General features: G+C 36.0%; 1 pseudogene; it reads right to left on the reverse strand.

The window, feature by feature from the left end:
• Positions 1-512: 512 nt before the first annotated feature.
• Positions 513-1,217, reverse strand: LOC100759023 (annotated as a pseudogene).
• Between the last annotated feature and the right edge of the window lie 17,546 nt (positions 1,218-18,763).

Genomic DNA, 18,763 nt, shown 5'->3' on the forward strand with positions numbered 1-18,763 from the left:
CTATCTTGTCATTGGCCAAAATGGAGAATCATTACCCTGACATTGCTCTTTCATCCTTGCTCTCCCTCTTTTTCCCTTCATCCAATGTCCTTTTTACTCTCAAATAATGTAGCATTCTCATTTTATTTATTTTATTATCTCATGTACCACTGTAACAGTTCCATCAGGAGCTACGGTAACCATTTTAATCTATGCCTAAATTATTAAAAGAATACAATTTTGTACCATAAACTAACTACAGATAGGTAAGACAATATTGTGCTATTGAATTTGTATCCTTGGATAATAGTTGGTCCAAATAATGTGGATGCTTTTAAGAGTCAAATTAAGAACTGTATTCTACAAGTCTATTGTTATCACTTCTTAAAGAAACAGAGCATAATATTAGTATCCTTAAATATTTTGTTGATGATCAGACACTTAGTAAATTACTATACGTGTGTTTGAAGAGAAGTGCTAGGAAGCCACAAAGGTATTTAACCCAAGGGTCAGCTTGTGGTTGGCACCACCCACTAGGAAGTTATTACATCAGGATGGCTTGCCAGCTCTTTACAGGTTGCTCCAGTCACAGAACCTCCATAAATTATTCGGGTGTTTTGAGCCAATGCATCAGAGACATTGGATTTCAGGCATTCCTAGAGCTTCTTATGTACATCCTGGGTTAGTTGAAGTGTTGCAGTCTTGCAGATACCAAAGACCACACAGGTTCATAGGCCAGGGCATCTTTATTCAAGTCCTTTACATTATCTGCTATGACCTTGCTTTGCTCGAAGACAACCTTCTAGGTGATGCCAACTTCTCTTTCGTCTAACTTCTGTCCAATGCAAGCGATCACACCAAGCTCCTTGTCTGGGGCATAGGCCACTTTCTGCACAGTCAACTCTTCCAACTCCCAGCAGACATTCCTTCTCTCTGAGTGTACACCCACACTATCCATCTTGCTAAGTCTTTGAGTGGGCCAGGGCTATCTCCCCACTGAAGGCCCATTTGGTCACTTTGTAGCAGTTCTGAGCAACAAACACAGCAATCTTGGGATCTAGTTTCTGCCCGGCAAAGATGATGTAGGAAGTTAGAGGTGCACAAACCACCTCATAGTCATTTGGCACCTTGGCGATGTTCCGGGTGCTGATGAGTTCCCTCACGTAGTTATTCTTCCAGTTGCTTGCAACAAAGAACTTTCTGGAAGGCACCATTGTGCTGGGACTGACTTGCTGAAGGTTAGTATGAACTTTGCTACATGTTAATATCATTTATAAATGAGAGTCTCTGACTCTTCTAGAAAACTAAAGCATCCCTTTCTTCTAATAATTTCACCCTTTCATAATTCTTTCTCACTTTAGTCAGATGGCAAACAAACAGTGATTTCAGAAAGATATTCATTCACTCACACAAACGTAAATAATGTAGATTGTTCATATTTACTTATGGACAATGGTGATTCATGATTGATTTCCAGATTTTTCCACTACTTTTGAGAATTTTTGTTAACACATACTCCTTTGTCTATTATTTCTAGGCAAAATTTCAGATTTTCATTTCTGTCATTTTACATACCATAGTTGACCGTTGGTTCTTATATTTCAAAATCTAATATTTCTAATATTTCAAATTTGTCCCATTCATATGTAAAGCACATCCTATTCTTTTTTGTTGAAGTTTTTCCTCATTTGTTAATGTATAATTGACAAATGAAAATTATATATAAAATTTTATATGAATGTGGCTTGCAAGGTTATGAGTTGACAAACACATCAATTAGATTCTATATCATCCCTTACTGAAATCCCTGAAACTCAAGGTTCTCTGAAAATTATTACCACATAAATTTGACCTAACATCCATTAGCTGTTTTACTAAAAGAAAATTTCAGAATAATCCAGTGGTTTCTTCAGCTCAGCACAATTCTTAATGCTTTCTCTTAATCTTCTTTTATATATTTTCTCACTGCTTTTACTACCATTAACTCAGCTGGTCCCAAGCCCTTCTCAGATGTTGGTTTAGAAGGAATTTTATCTTGGAATATAGGAAACAGCATACTTTTGGCTATTGTCACAGTTAATTATATATTATACTCTTACTTTACACTTGCTTTGATTAAAACACAAAACCCCAGTAGTGGTCACTCTTCTTTGAGTGCATATGAACAATGTATATTAACAGGCTTTACACTAGACTTAATGAATATTAATGAGCATTCATGGAAGGGCTGAACATTTTCATGTTTAACGGCTATAACTTATTACAATAGGTATTAAAATTTAACAAGTCATCTTAATGCATCTTATTTTTGAAGAAATGAAAATTATGACTAAAATCAAATGACAGTTTATGCTGGAGAGGATGTAGAGAAAGAGGAACACTCCTCCACTGCTGGTGGGAGTGCCAACTTGTACAGCCACTGTGGAAATCAGTATGGCAACTCCTCAAGAAAATGGGAATTAGTCTACCACAAGATCCAGCAATTCCACTCCTAGGTATATACCCAAAAGAAGCACATTCATATAACAAGGACATACGTTCAACCATGTTCATAGCAGCATTATTTTATTATTTGTAATAGCCAGAAACTGGAAGTAGCCTAGATGCCTCTCAACCGAAGAATGGATAGAGAAAATGTGGTACATTTACACAATGGAGCACTACTCAGCAGAAAAAAACAATGGAATCTTGAAATTTGCAGGAAAATGGATGGAACTCGAAGACACCATTCTGAGTGAGGTAACCCAATTACAAAAAAGACAAACATGATTATGTACTCACTGTAGGGGAAGCTGTAGCCATGCCTATTTAGGGGCTGGCTACAGGTGTGCCTGACCACGCTTGCGAGGGCGTGGTCAGGGTGATGTAGAGCGAGACTTGAAAGGGACTGCATCTCTCTTTTGGTTTCACTTTTGTACTTGCTGGACAGATTGTTGCCATGCCAGCTGGCTAGGTCGCTCTGTAAGTAAGGCTTTTCCCTATTAAATACCCTTGTATTTCTACCTGACTCTGTATTGGTAATTTCCCACTATATACTCACTCATATGTGGACCTGCTTTATGATACATAGTAGTGGCCATGCTTTATCAGAGCTATTTTTAATGATGTTGCTCAGAAAGGTTTCATTCCAGATGATGATTGAGAAGCTAATTTTAAAAAATGAAAATTATATAGTATTTTGAAAATATGCTTTTTTTTGTTGTTTCATTGCACGACTCATTTAAGTGGTCTTATCAACAGATGCTTATTGTATGGCCTTGTCTTCTTTAAATTTACATTAGAAAGAAGAATGTTTTACATGCCAATCCCCTTTCCCTCTCCCTCTCTTTATCCCCTGTCCCCCACTAACACCCTACTTATCCAATAACATTTCTGCTCTCCATGGAGTGTGAGACCTACCATGGGCGGGTCTTCAGAGTCTGTTATATCCTGTGAGATAGGGCCTAGACCCTCTCCCGTGTGTCTAGACTGAGGGAGTATCCCTCTATGTGGAATGGGATTCCAAATTCCATCCCTATGCTAGGGATAAGTACTAATCTAGTACAAGAGGCCCTATACACTCCCAAGGCCTCCTCAATGACACCCACATTTATGGGGTCTGGATGAGCTCCATGCTGGTTTCCCAGTGATCAGCCTGGGGGCCAAGAGCTCCCCATTGTTCAGGTCAGCTGTTTCTGTGGGTTTGTACAGCCTGATCTTGACCCCTTTGCTAATCACTCCTCTGCAAATGGATTTCAGTTCAGTTCAGGTTTTAGCTGTGAGTATCTGCTTCTACTTCCATCATCTGGTGAATGAAGGCTCTAGGATGGTATATAAATTAGTCGTCTATCTTGTTAAAAGGGGAGGGCATTTAAGGTAGCCTCTCCATTGTTGCTTAGATGGTTAGTTGGTGTCATCCTTGTAGATCTCTGGACATTTTCCTAGTGCCTGATTTTGCTTTAAACCTATACTGGCTCCCTCTTTGATGGTATCTCTTACTTTGCTCTCCTCTATTCTTCCCCCTACCCAACCTTCCTGCTCCCTTATGTCCTCCTCACTCCTCCTCTTCTCCCCTTCTCATTCTCCTAGCTCTCTTTCCCCTCCCCCTTGCTCCCAATTTGCTCACGAGATCTTGTCCCTTTCCCCTTCTCCAGAGGACTTCACTCTTCAAATTTCTTTTTACAGATTTTAATTTATGAAGTCTTATGTACCTATACTCATTTGACATTTGGTTACTTTTAATTTTTTTTTAAATTTTTCTCTCATACACATATTTCATCTCATTTACTTTAATACCTGGTGCATAGGAGTAAGCCCAATTTAGCTACAAATGAACTTATTTTTATTCTGCCATTTTTCCTGATAAAATATTCTTTTTCATCACTGTAATTATTATTTTCCAAATACATTACTCTTGCTGCTTTGCTTGACCACAACCTATAACACCAGTCTACCAACATGTTTTGAAGGATGACTATCCATTGTTTCTTTTCTTAATATACTGTTCTAATCCTGAGTGAATGTCATCTTTTTATCAAATATAGCCTGTATTTATACTTTAATTTTTTCTTCCACAATATTTTAATTGCTGTTAATTTCTCAAAAATTGTATTAATAATTTTGACTCCTCAAAAAATGTACACAACTTTCTGATATTCTGAATGAACATTTCAATGTTTACTTTTCTGCCTTCCAAATAACTCTTACTAAATAAGTACTTAGATCCTGACTGAATATTAGTGGTTCAGGGTCAATGATGTGCAATAACATGAAACAGTTAAAATTTAAAGTGAGTGATTTTGCTAATAGCATTAGACATTTCTTATAAAGAATCACAAATGTGGAGGAATAATTCAGTAGGAAACATTTTCTACATTTCCTTCTATACTCAGTTTTCTATCAGTTTTGAAAAGATATTGCCAAAGACATCCCAGCTTATTTGTGAAATTTCTATAGAAGCAAAGATATGTTCTTTTCCTTTTGAGTGGTTGTGTATAAATCTTTGATTAGAGAATTTTGAGAAGTAGGGTAAATTTAAGCCCATACTAATTCCAATCATTTTAGTCAAAATGGTTTCATGATTGAAGAAAACAAAGGTTGTTTTGTTTTCTTCTTTGCATTACATTTAAAGAAAGCTTTTGACAACTGTAACAACTTGGTATTGGATTGAGAGATACAGCAAAACTTTCAGAATAAGTCAGTTAAAGCCAAAGAGTAAATAACTTCTGAAACAGAATCACGAAGACTTAGCACACAAGGTAAGAGCATTCCTAAGATGCAATATACAATTATGAGCTGAAAAAAAAAAAAAGGAAATTTGAACCGTAAAGGGGTCAGTCTAATGAAAACAAAGAACATGTTTTAAGAGGAAAAAAAGAAAAAGAAAAAGCAAAGAGTCAGTGATAACCAAGAGGATTCATGTTTGATAGTAAGGCATTTTTATTATTTTTCTCTTTAAAAGCATGTGATAAATACTTTTTCAAACTTAACTTTTTATTGATTCTCTAGGTTTCAAATCATACATCTTGATTGTACTCATTTCCCTGTCCGATCCCATCTACCCTCTAGCCTTGCAAACTTACCCCAAGATAAAACAAGATAAAATTTAAAAGAGAAAATATAAAATAAAATAAAAATCTCATTGTGGAAGCTCTAGGGTGATACTGAGTCACACAGTCCTTCAGTCCCTATGTTGTTACTTTAAAGTGTTCATTTCATTGAGTCATTGCTCTGGTTTAAGGACTCTGTTTTTAACTTCATCATCAATATAGGGTTGGCCCATTCCATCATTCACCCCATCTATGATCTGCTGGAGCACATCAAGGGGCTGGCCCTGCAGATCCAAATTTATAGGATCCGCATGTCATAGAACAACAATATAATAAATATTTCAAATGGCTGTTAATTGCCTTTTAATTAATTACTGAATATTTGGCATCTTAATATAGATATTGTATTCGGCACTTTGAAAAGTCACTTTACTACAACAGTTTACTATTGTTTATAAGCAAAATAGTTCCACCTATGTTGAAGAGGGCATAATACAATATGATCTGGTTTCTTAATTTTACTACAATTTGTAAAATCATTACTCTGGTTGGATATTTTTATTCATTAGATTTTTCATCTAAAAAATAGAAATTCAGGTTTCCCCATTACAAAATGGTACCATTATTCTGAAAACCTAGTAAATCGAGTTTATACTGTATAATCTCACTCTACACTAGAGTGAATGAAATTAGTCAATGATATAACGGCTGATACAAGCATTACCTTATTCTCAGGAAATTTTTGCTACATGTTTACTCACATGCAAATCACATATTTTTAGTGTTTATTCTATTAAGAAAAATAGTTCTTCTTATATATATAAATTGTATATAAGTACATATATTTTAAAATATTTTGTGAAAATTCCAGTGTAATTGCTCTATTTCAATCAATGAATACTTTCCAAATATTTTATCACCGTACAGTCTGTCCTGCCTATGGGATGTACTGGAGTAATGGTGACCTAAAAATTGAGGGAGTGACCAACAAATGATTTGTCTATCCTAAAAATCCATGCCAGTAGAATAAACCCACCCCTGACACTGCCTGGTGTATCAGATCCCACAGGTTGGATGAACCAGAGACGTAAGACAGAACAAACATGACTGGAGGAAAAAAGTTGTCAATGTAATGATATCTAATGATATTCTACTATACTCATAGATTGTTGCCTAGTTCAATTGTCATCAGAGACGTTTCATCAAGCAACTACTGAAAATAGATGAAGAGCCACAACAACATTAGAAGGAGCTCTAGGAGTTCTTAATAACAGCAAGTGTAAGGAATGTAGAAACCAATATTTCAGACATCATATGAAAACCCATAGAATCAACTAACCTGGGCTTGTAAGACTGAACCAGCAACCAGCGAGCCAGCATGGGACCTAGGTACTTTGCATATATGTGACAGTTGTGTGGATTGGTCCTCTGTGAAACCCCTAATAGTGGGAATAGGGACTGTCTCTGACTTCTTTGCTGTATTTTGGGACCTCACTCCTCATACTGTGTTGCCTTGCCCTGACTTGATATATAGGGAGGTGATTAGTCCTACTGTAACTTGATATGCCATGTTTTGTTGATATCAAAGGGAAATCTGCCCTTTCCTGAACAGCAATGGAGGACTACTAGACTGAGGGGGTGTAGTACAGACAGAGGTAGATGAATGGGGAGGGACTGGGAGGAGAGGAGAAAGGAGAAACTATGGCTGGGATATAAAATTAAGCAATTAATTTCAAAATTATAATAATCACAATTTTAGACAAGCAAATGATATTTGTGGTAATTCTCATGTCCCAATAATTGATATTTTTGTGAATTTAATGCTTTTCTGAACTTCTTATCCTATATCTGCTCCAACCTTAGTCAAATTAAGACTATGATCAACAATTTAAAGTTCCTAACGAGAAAAAAGAGTGCTCATACTGTTTCATTGATGAACTGATTGCACAGTTTTGATAATTTTAGTTACCTAAAACTTCACATAAATATTTTCTTCAAAATACTCATAGAATTATAATACTTTGTTATTTTTCAAAACAATTATAATGTTGAGATAGATGTTTTTAATGGTGAAAAATCTTGACTCCTCAATTTCTTTAACAATTTCAAAGTTATCTGGGGGATATGATAAAATGTGAAAATCATCGCCTCTAGACAAATGTAAGCCAATATTCAATTCTCAGGTCTCCATCTGACTTACATGTGTTCTTAGAAACCTAACTAAAATTCAAAGATATAGTAGTAAAACTTTTTGAAGCATTATTTTAGACAGAGTATATGCTTACAATTCTATGGAAGTTTTAATTCAGTTTGAAAGCATATGAAAGACAAAGGGTATTTTTCTGAAGACTCAGCAATATAACTAATATAGCAAATATTGATTGATTGATGACTTAAAGCTATGATTGCTCATTACGAACCAACCATTCTCTGAAAAAGAAGTAAGTGGTGTAATCATTGACTGAATTGAAATTGAGAATCTTCATAAAAAACATAATCTATATTCAGGAAAAATTGGAAAGTAACTCTTACTGATCTTTCTGCAATTTACAAAAATTTCAAGGACATATACAGCTTTGATATTGTAACTCATTTGTTGATTAATCAATTTATTTTAAGCCTAGTTTTCTTTCTTTATTTCTCCTTTGCAACATCTTTTTCAACAAAGTAGTTATTAGAGTTCACAAAATTATCACAATGTATTTGATGTCATAAAGTATTGTAGGAAGGACACAGCAAAAGCTATCTTCAGGATTCAACTTCCTTGGTCAAATACCTTACATGTTTCTAGCAATTTTCAGTATCTGGGCAACTTTTATATCTCCTCTTAACTTATTTCTTCATTTGAAGAATGTGAAATATACCTTAAACCTTACAGAATGATTGAGAATTGAGTTATGCACAATACCTGCATTTAAGTTTATTTTAATGTTTATATCATTGTGGTAATACTAAGGTATGAGAATTTAAAGGAAAATTATGGGATCTGACCATAGAGATCTTATTATTAAAAGTATACAAAAGTAATTTGCAAGATTCTCACTAAAGCACATTGAAAAGAAAACCATTTTCCAATTGTATTAATAACATTGTTTTTCTTGGAAAAGCTGTCTCTTCTTGCCACTTAGCTTTTGTTAAGTATTATCCCAAGTAAAACTTCGACAGGAAGTTTACTAAATGATGTATGAGATACTGTGATTCATAAAAACCACACCTCCTCAGTAAATTTCATAAGTGATATTTCTAGAGCTTGCTATAAGTATGTTTGTGTCACACAAAAATCACAATTCATTGCAAGCCCTTTGACCAATGCACAAGACTTCCAATGAATGAATGAATACGGTAAAAAACATCAGCCACACAAAGGGTCTTGAACTTTGGAGTGTATTAGAACTACCCAAATGCTTGTTAGATTTTCCAAGCACTAAAATAATGCCTGCATTATTTGACACCAGATATTTAAAGTATTACCTAAAGATACAAGTGAGTAAGAATATACCTCATTTTAACATGAATGGTACAAATCTCACTATTTCTACTCCATTTGTCTGTGTCTGTGCCCTTGTCTGTGTCCTTGTACATGCCCATGTCATTGTGTGTGTATGTGTATGTGTGTGTACATGTGAGTATGCATGTGTGTATGCTGTCAGAAGTGTTCCTATTTTCTTCTACATAAAACATTATTCATGTTGATAATATATACAAAAACGAAGTGTAGAAGTGTATTTATGTTTACAAGTACTATAAAACACATTATCCAATTGAACTCTCATCTCAAATTGAAATATACTAAATGACCTAAGTGTTCTTCACAAAAGATACAAAAGCATCCTCAGGCAACTTAGTGATACACACACACACACACACACACACACACACACACACACACACACACACACACACACACACGTGTCCATAAAATCATAAAACTTTTCATGCCTGAGGGAATAGTTGTTATTACTACCTCCCTCATCCTCTTCCCAGGGATAATGGACTGCTTCCTCCCTCTAAGAGTAGTGGAAAAAGACTCATGGATTCTCAATTTTGAACAGATCCTCTCTCAAGAATGTTTAGGAGGTTATGCCTACTAGCATGCAGAATACAGTTCATATGAGCTTGTGTGAGTCAATTACCATCCCTTCCACCAACTGAACATTCAAGGACTATGGTAACCAGGAGTATTTGAAACTTAGTAATTAGCATGTTCTGCAAATTGGATCAGTTTGTTTTGCTTCTTTTTTTTCAGATTGTTAAAGGTTTACAGGGTTGGTTGCAGTTACATCTGTGCTCAATGAGTAACATGTGCAGGATACAAAGATCAAATTTTCCTGCTGCCTACTGTGCTGACTTTGAGAAACTTCATATGTCAGAGGTTCAGTAAGATCAGCCTGGGTCTTAACTCGGGTAAAATGTTGCATTGTTTCTCTTTGTATCATTCTCTGTTGTATTTTGCTAACACCCTTGTCACTATACATTAGTCCTAACATAATTCACACAATAAACACTTTTCTTGAAAGTTCCCATTTTGGTAACTGCATCCTGGGAAAACAACCTAAGCCAAGCTCATATTGGAGCATGTAATTAAGAAAGCGTAATTCGAGCAAAGGTGAGGCATCACAGTTTAGCTTATGAGCTGGTTTTGGTTCCTTTCTTGAATCACAACTCTAGGAAATATGAAACTAAACAGTCCCGAGTCCAAGATCAGTCTGGTCCACATAGAAAGATTCTGTGTCAGAAAACAAAACAAAACTAGTAACAATAGATACTAGATAGCTCAATGATAGATGATAGATAGATAGATAGATAGATAGATAGATAGATAGATAGATCGATCACAGGGATGAATTGATGTTCTCTGTGATACAGTTTACCATAGCAATTACTTACTTCACTCACACCTCAATATTGGTTGATGGGCACATTTATTGCATTTGCATGTAAATATTTTACTGCTATAACAGGGTATGCTGGGGACATCACATTAGGCAGCACAGGATATGGTTTGAGAGCATGGACTCTGACTCACAATCTCTAGGTTGAGATTATGTTTTTTTTTAATTTATATGACCTTGGAAAAGTATATTAGCCTATTTCAGGACTAGGCATAGTGCATTTTCTTTCTTTTTTTATTTTCTGTGCATTTTCATCACATGTCTGTTTTAAGAATTCTTTCCTTTTGCAAAGTGGAATAACTGCACCATTTACTGCATTTGAGTGCACCAACACTAAATATTTGTTGTAAGTATCTAAATGTGGTAAATAATACATAGTGTGATTACTGGCATCAAGACCCTCAGTAGTTTTAGGGCCATTATCTAGTATTACAATTTGACTAGCATATTATTAACACTTAAAGGTATTTGGGGAAAATGCTGAATATTTAGATAATGAACTAAGTTCAGTACTTTTCACAGAAACAACTATTCACCCAGAGTGAATGATTTTCCTTTATCAAATAACCCAAGAAGTCATTACAAATCCTCTATGGAAAAAGGAAACATTGAATAATTGATTTCTATAAGTAACATCTCTGGAGATTCAGTTATCCTAGGAAAGAGTGGGAAAGAATATAGGCAGAATGCAATCATAGTAACAAATTCCTAGGTAAAGTGTTATGATTTTCCATGAAAAGGTATCAGATAAAAAAGGCATCATATATATATATATATATATATATATATATATATATATATATATATATATGAGAAAGAGAGAGAATTTAAAAACTTGTCTTGTCTTTACATATACCAAGTTATTATTGTAAAAATGTGTGGAAATCAAGAAAGGGCACCACACACACACACACACACACACACACGTGAACAAATACATTTTTCATCTTAATCAAAATCTTGAGATCCCTAAAATCAGGTTGACATGCCAAGTCAAATGCAGAGATATACTTTTTTTGAGAATTAAGAAGCACAGAAATTTGTTTCTTGGATCACATAACCTCCATCTGAGAGTTACTTAGCTGCTGCACAGGGAGGAGGAGTCAAAGCTGGTATTTCTTGTTCTTCATCACAGCTTTTAAAGGGTGATGAATGATGTGAGAGAGAGAGAGAGAGAGAGAGAGAGAGAGAGAGAGAGAGAGAGAGAGAGAGAGAGAAAGAGAGAGAATATTTCTTGGATCAATACTTTCAAGGTTAAGTTTATTGACAGTGGAGAACACAGCAGGCTGGTCCTGGCTCCTACATGGTGGATTGCATGTTACTATAAATAGAAATACAATAAAAGGAAAAGGATACCTCCCTTTTGCCTTACACAGCCTCCACAATTGCCAACTTCCTCTATCCTAGGAAGAAGAATAATTCCCTACTATCTCTATGTCTGTTACAGAGTTTATATACACTATATACAACATACACACTCATCAACTAGCCTAAACCAGGCACTTCAGACCACCAATTTGTGCATATTACTGCATGTGACAATAGCCCTTGCTTCCGTACTTTATGCTCTGGGAAACAGAAAACTGCCATTCAATTTCCTTCTGCAGCTGATTTTGAAGCATGCCTTGAAATTCACATGCATTTTTTTCCTCTGATATATCTGAATACATTCAAAACCCAGAAGGAGCTCAGTGTAAAATACTGATTCCACCAAAATACTTTTATATATCAATAGTATGCTCTAATTCTCTACCCCTCATTTTTTATTAAATAACTACTGAATAATATTAACATAATCAAGTCACCTGAACTTCCTATATTATATTTCTTTGAAATGGTGAGTATATAAATAACATCATTCTTGAAAAGAGATAATGTTAAAAGGTTGGGGTTGTGTCAGGGACCATCGTCCCCATGCTAAGCACTGTTCAATACATGTATTGGTGTTAATAATAAATTCTACAAGTTCATATTGTAAACTGTCCATCTCATGTTCATTTTTCTACAAGGCAGAAAAGACAGACAATGAGAGAGTGGCAAATTAACTTCTCGACTAGTAACACTTTATCTCCCTGTCCTGGATGCCTTGAAGCTGTTGAACTTTCCAATGCTAACTTGGCTGTCTTGAAGAAAAGCAGCCAGTCTCACCAACTTTATGCTGCACCAACCATCTTCAACATATTAAGAAAACTACACGGTGATCACAACTGAATGCTGAGTTCTTGAAGCAAATGCCACAACCAGGACTTTTAGATTATTCTTCAGCACAAGCAGTAATGAAGTGTATGTGACCCTGCAACAGTACATATCCACTTAAGTCAGAGTGAGAGCCTCTACCTTGGTGGCATAGAAGAGGAGCTGCTATGGCTGGAGCTAAAAAATCAGGTCTGTGATTGGTCCAACACAAATCTTGTGATTGGTGCAGATATTGAAGACTGTTTAAGTAGACAGCTCAGTTTTGCCTAGTGAGCCAGGGAGCCAGGTGCCTTCTGTGACATCTCCACCATGTTGCAGTGTCAGCCTGATCAAAGGCTTTCCTTGAAAATGCAGGCTGAAGATGTGACTTGAGAAAGAAGCAGCAGAGGCAAGAGAATGACTTCCTTGGCAGAAGCAGAGGACCATAGTGGCAGAAACAGCAGGACAGTGGTCCATAGACCAAGCCGTGCAAGTCCAGAAGCTACTGAAGAAGGAGCAGCTGAACCAGTTCCCCAAGCAGTGGCAGAAAGACAGTGAGCAAAATAGCAATACAGTTTGATCAGGCATAGGGCTGAGACTGCAAATAAAAAGCAGTAAGAACTCCAAAAAGGGCCTGGCCATTGCTTGAGTTCCAGAAAGCAACCAGGTCTTCAACACCAAGTCTCACAGCCCCCAGCCGTAAGAGCTAAAGAATGGTTGCTGTCAAAGTGTGGCAGTACTCAGGACCATTCAAACCCTAGAATCCTGACTTCAAAGACTATGGGACTTGATCACTGAGCCTTTCTGGAGAACTTTTAACCCATATTGCTACACCACTTGCCAACTGTGACTGCTCACTACTGCTAAACACAAAGGAAAATATTAGCTGCAAAATACAAATGATCCTCTCTGGGAAGAAAACAGCAAACACACAAGCAAAAATGTTTGGGCGGAGAGTGAGGTGAGACCTAAGACCAGGGTTTGGGTTTCCAGTTCTGAGATGAAGCTTAATCAGAACCTTGACCTCTAGATATTCAAGGGAATTATCATTTGCATCCACATTTCCATACTGAGAACATCATTCCTTGAATTTTGTTAACCTGAGACTGGGATTTATCTCCCTTTGTTCCTAAAAAGTACACCATGTGTTGGTATCTCATATGCACACCTGCCTTCTGAACTTCCCAGGAGCCATAAAAAGTTGGAAGTAGGCATGAATTATACAAAGATGTTGCCATCATTAAAAATCACTCTAGCCTCTGCCAGACAAAGACAGCTTTTGTGTCTTCAGCCCTTGGCTTCAGTTTTATCCTGTAGGCAATGTGTTTCCATGAATTTCATTCCAATATTTTTCATTGAGGACTGGGAAAAAAAAAACAAAAACAAAAAACAGTCCCAGCACAATGAAATGGCCAGTTTTACCTCCTAAATTGTGTGGTCTACTATTTTTAGAACATGTCCTTGTTTTAATAACATGTTCTTTTTTGATTTCTTTCTTATCTCAGATAAAATAGTAATATTCAGACTTTTGAAGTATTTATTAATATATACAAGAAGGAAAAAGGTCAACGCCTGGAAGAATAATGCTCATATCTATTTATGACAATATCTGCATTTATAAATATTTCTCTCAGAAATTTTTCTAGGAAATATAGTATTAGGTGACCATTTCATGCAGACAAATTATTATAAGTAAGCACATTGTATAGATTTTGTCAGCCCAATTTCATAAGAAAATACTCTATTAGAAGTAGACATTACTGAATCACTAATTTAAAATTCTTTGACTTGGTGCCAGATATATGATAACAAAGAAAATTTTAGGCCAAAGGAATTAGAGCAATAATTGTTGTTTCCAAGATAGTAAGATACTGCAAAAGCCCCAAGCCACATGTCCTTCCCTTAGATGGTATAAATGCTGGGAAGTTTTACTTGCCTATGCAAGCATTCTCTATCTCAGACACTATCCCTACCTCTTCTTCTATATTAGAAAATTAGTTCACTGGCATTGACCATTTCTTGCTGACCATGCATCTTTATTTTTGTTTTGATTTTTCAAGATAGGGTTTCTCTGTATAACAGTACTAGCTGTCCAAGAACTCACTCTGTAGACCAGGCTGGCCTTGAACTCATAGAGATCCACCAGCCTCTGCTCCACAGTGCTGGGATTAAAGTCATGTGTTACTACTGTCCAGCAAACATGGGTCTTTATTTCACTTGCCATTCCCCTAAAGACTCCATTTCCAGCCCCATCTTTAATCATTAAAATGAGACTTTTTAATGCAGTTTAGCTACAGCCCTTGGAAATGTATTACACAGAAAAACTGTTTTTTTTTTTTTTTAAAAAAAACATACATTAAATGCTAGGGAGATGTTGTGAATAAAGACAACTGCTGTCAAGCTTAAGAACTGAGCTTCATCTCTGATCCACATCTGGTAGAAGGAGAGAACTGTCTCCTGTAAGGTATCCTCCAACTTTCATGCACTCCTGTGGCACATGTGAGTGCATGCACACACACACACACACACACACACACACACACACACACACACACACACACTACAAAAAGTTTAAGCTAAAGTAAATACGAAGTCTAGAAGTAGGTTGCAAAGTTCTTTATAAAATATATTGGCTCAATGTGTATTCTCAACTACCAAAGTGGCCATTTGACCATGATGCTCTGGGAGAAAGTATGGCAGCAGCATGAATTTTGTAGGTCCTAGGGTTGGTGGTCCTATTTGAAAATGCCTTATGTTACAGTTAAAAAATAATTTAGTGTATGTGCACATACATATAGATCTCAATCTTTCTCTGACTCTTTCTCTCTCAAACACATCCACCCCACAACACACACACACACACACACACACACACACACACACACACACACACACACACACACCCGTTTGAGATATTATGCTCCCTAACCCACCATGAACCACAATGTAACAACAACCCAAGTATCAACATAAGGAACCTTTTGACTTGTTGATTGAGGAAGTAGAAAGACTCCCAAAACAAAGTAGGATTTTGGTGTTGCACTTGATTGTCTCACAGAAATTGAAGGTGGCTATTTATTCCTGAAGATGCCATGCACTTGGGGCATGGTACTCTGAGGAATACCGCTGGATCTGACCTGAAAGCCTCCTACCTTAAGACAAGCTGATATGCAAGCTGCCAAGGCAGAGAAACAAACCCAAGACAGATAAAGCAACAACTAGTCCCACCCAGCTCTGATGACTATGAACTGGAATCATTTCCAACATGGCAGAATATTTCTAAAAGTGCACTTGTATATTATTTAACAACAGCTGTCTAACTGCACATAAACCATTCAACAGGAGGGAAATCATGCCTGGTACTGTAAACCTACTCAACTACCCATATGTAGTCAAGTTAATGGATTTTAGAAGAAATTTTTTTTCTTTTTTTTCTTTTTTTTATTAAATTATTAATATTTTCACATGTACTTTCCCTCTCCCTCTCCCTCCCCCCACCCCCAATCCTTCTCCCCCACCTCCAACCTACCCCCCACCCCATCCACCCGCCACTCCCAAGGCAGGGTAGGGCCCCCAACCGGGGCTCCATCAAGTCCACCAAATCTTCCTGTGCTGGGCGTAGGCCCCTCCCCATGTGTTCAGAGACAGAGCGAATCCCTTCAGGTGGGATGGGCTCTCGAAGTCCCTCCCACCCACCAGGGCAAAACACCAGTCCACCACCAGAGGCTCCCAGGAGTGCAGGGGCGGATTTTAGAAGAAAATTTACTACTTACACTTTACTGAACTAGTGTGATTCCTAAGCATACCTGAAACAGTTGTCCTTATAACCCCAGATGAGTTAGCTCTCAACCCTTTAAAGAAACATGTCTTACAGCAGATGGAAACATTACAGAAAGCCAGAACCTGGACCATGAGGATCCTCAACTATCACATCTTCAATACAACCACTACACCTAAAGCTCAAAGAACACTGAAGAATAGGAGGAAGAAATAGTGTAAACATAAAAAGACTGGGAATTCCACTGTAAGGTTGTATCTTTTATATGTGAAATAGAAGTTACACATATGAAATCTCAACAGAATGGCTTTGCAAACAATTCCTGAACAAAGACAACACCACTTCACATGCCAATGTGAATGGAGAAATTTCAGAGGCTGACAACCCCAGATGAAGAGCTACTACCGGCAGTTGATAACTACTGAGAGAAGGAAAGTCTTTTCAATGTATGAGGCCTCTTAGTTGGTTATCTAGTATCAACTTGTCAGCACTAAAAATCACATACAAACAGGCCTCTCTAAACACACTCATTAGGCTGTATTTATGTTTATACATTATTTTTGTTTATACATTAATAAATGTGTAATAATTCAACAATATAGTAAAAAGAGGCCAAAAATTTGAGAGGGAGTGAATTGTGGAATAGAGAGAATTGGAAGAGAATAATGATACAATTTTATTTTAAATTAAATAAAATAAATTGTGAAAATATTTTTAAAATAAATGACTTTTCTTTTCTTTTAATTTTTGTTTTGTTTTTAGTATTGGGGCTTATGCATGTAAGGAAAATGTTCTTTTACTGACCTAAAAAGCCAACCATTTTTAAGTTTACCATATAATCTTGAACTCACTCTGTAACTGAAGCAGTCTTTCACTTGCAATCCTCCTGCCTCAAACTACTAATTGGTTATATTTATAATTTTTGTAGCAGAGTGCCAGACAGAAACTATTAGTTTTCTAATTTGGGCAGAGAGATTTTTTTTTATTTAGTGTGTATGTATGACTTACCTGCATGTGTATCTATACCCTGTGTGCATGCAATGGTATCAAAAGCCTAAAGAAGGAATGTCTCATATGGCACTTTTTCATTCATTCATGGTTACCATTGTCTTTCTACATTCCACAGAATAAAATTAATAGGAGTCTCCCTACTATCAGTGAGCTCCTTATGAACAAGCGAGGTGTTTTATTCAACTTCTTAGCTAATGAAAGTAACAGTGATTGCTCTGTAATTGGTTTTCAATGAGTGTTTAGTAGATATAATTGGAAAATAAATTCTATTCAAAAATTTAGTTATTTTAAAATTCAATATATCACTTATGGTTACATTTTAAGAGAAAATTGCACTCTGCTTATAAAAAGGAGCTAGTGCTATACAAACATAAATGATAGTTAATATGAAATTGCAGCTTCATGGGAACACAGAAAAATGAGAAGAAAAGTTATTATATATTAGAAGGTATATAATGTGTGCACTCATTTGACACCTATATAACAGCATTTTAAGTAAATATAATATATATTAGTAGAATACAGGAGCTAGTACACATGTGTTTACCCAATCATTCAGCTTCATGGTATTTTTCATAAAATCTTTGAAATCAAAATAATTGAAAATTTATTATTATGCATTCACTGTTTGGGAGAAAACATGAATGCTAGTGAAGAAAATATGCAATAAAGCAAATCATCAGTCAGGGTGATGAGTACTTGGGTCTTGTTTAATCTTTTTTAGGTAGACTCTTTAATTTTGAGGGAGGCAGTATGATATCAGAATAATGAAGTCACATGAAGTTCTGTTATAGTGAATAGACATTTAAAGGAATACATTTTTCTTTAGAAACAAATTTATCATGAAAGATGTCTGGATTTTAGAAAACTTGTTTAATAATAGATAGTGCTCTTGTTAGCCATGCCAAGAAGCATCATATTATATTTTTAAAAAATATTTATTAATTTGTATGTGTGGCATTTATAGAGGCCAGAAAGGTTGTCTGATCCCCTGAAAATGAAATTGCTCATTGTTATAAGTCTCTCAATAGTATTCCTTGTTCTGTACTCTGATCCTTTGGAAGAGCAGAAATTGTTCTTAACCACTGGGCAATGTCTCCAGCCCCATATCAGATTAAATTTAAAACTAAATTTATAGCCAAGCTATAGTATCTAATTTATTCATTTTCATAGTAAAATAAGAACCATAAAATGTGGAAACCACATGGAAATGGAAAATATTTATTATCTTCTGTGTGTTGAATGGTTGCACACACACACACACACACAAACACACACACAGTATTTGAATTTTACTATTGCCAGGGAGTTTGTTTCTACTGCTTTGCCCTTCAAACTCTATAAAGCATGTTAAAATTCCCTATGTGTAAGTAATCAACAGAAGAATAGAATTATGCAAT

Source organism: Cricetulus griseus, chromosome 3 (assembly GCF_003668045.3).
Source record: "Cricetulus griseus strain 17A/GY chromosome 3, alternate assembly CriGri-PICRH-1.0, whole genome shotgun sequence".
Classification (NCBI taxonomy): Eukaryota; Metazoa; Chordata; class Mammalia; order Rodentia; family Cricetidae; genus Cricetulus; species Cricetulus griseus.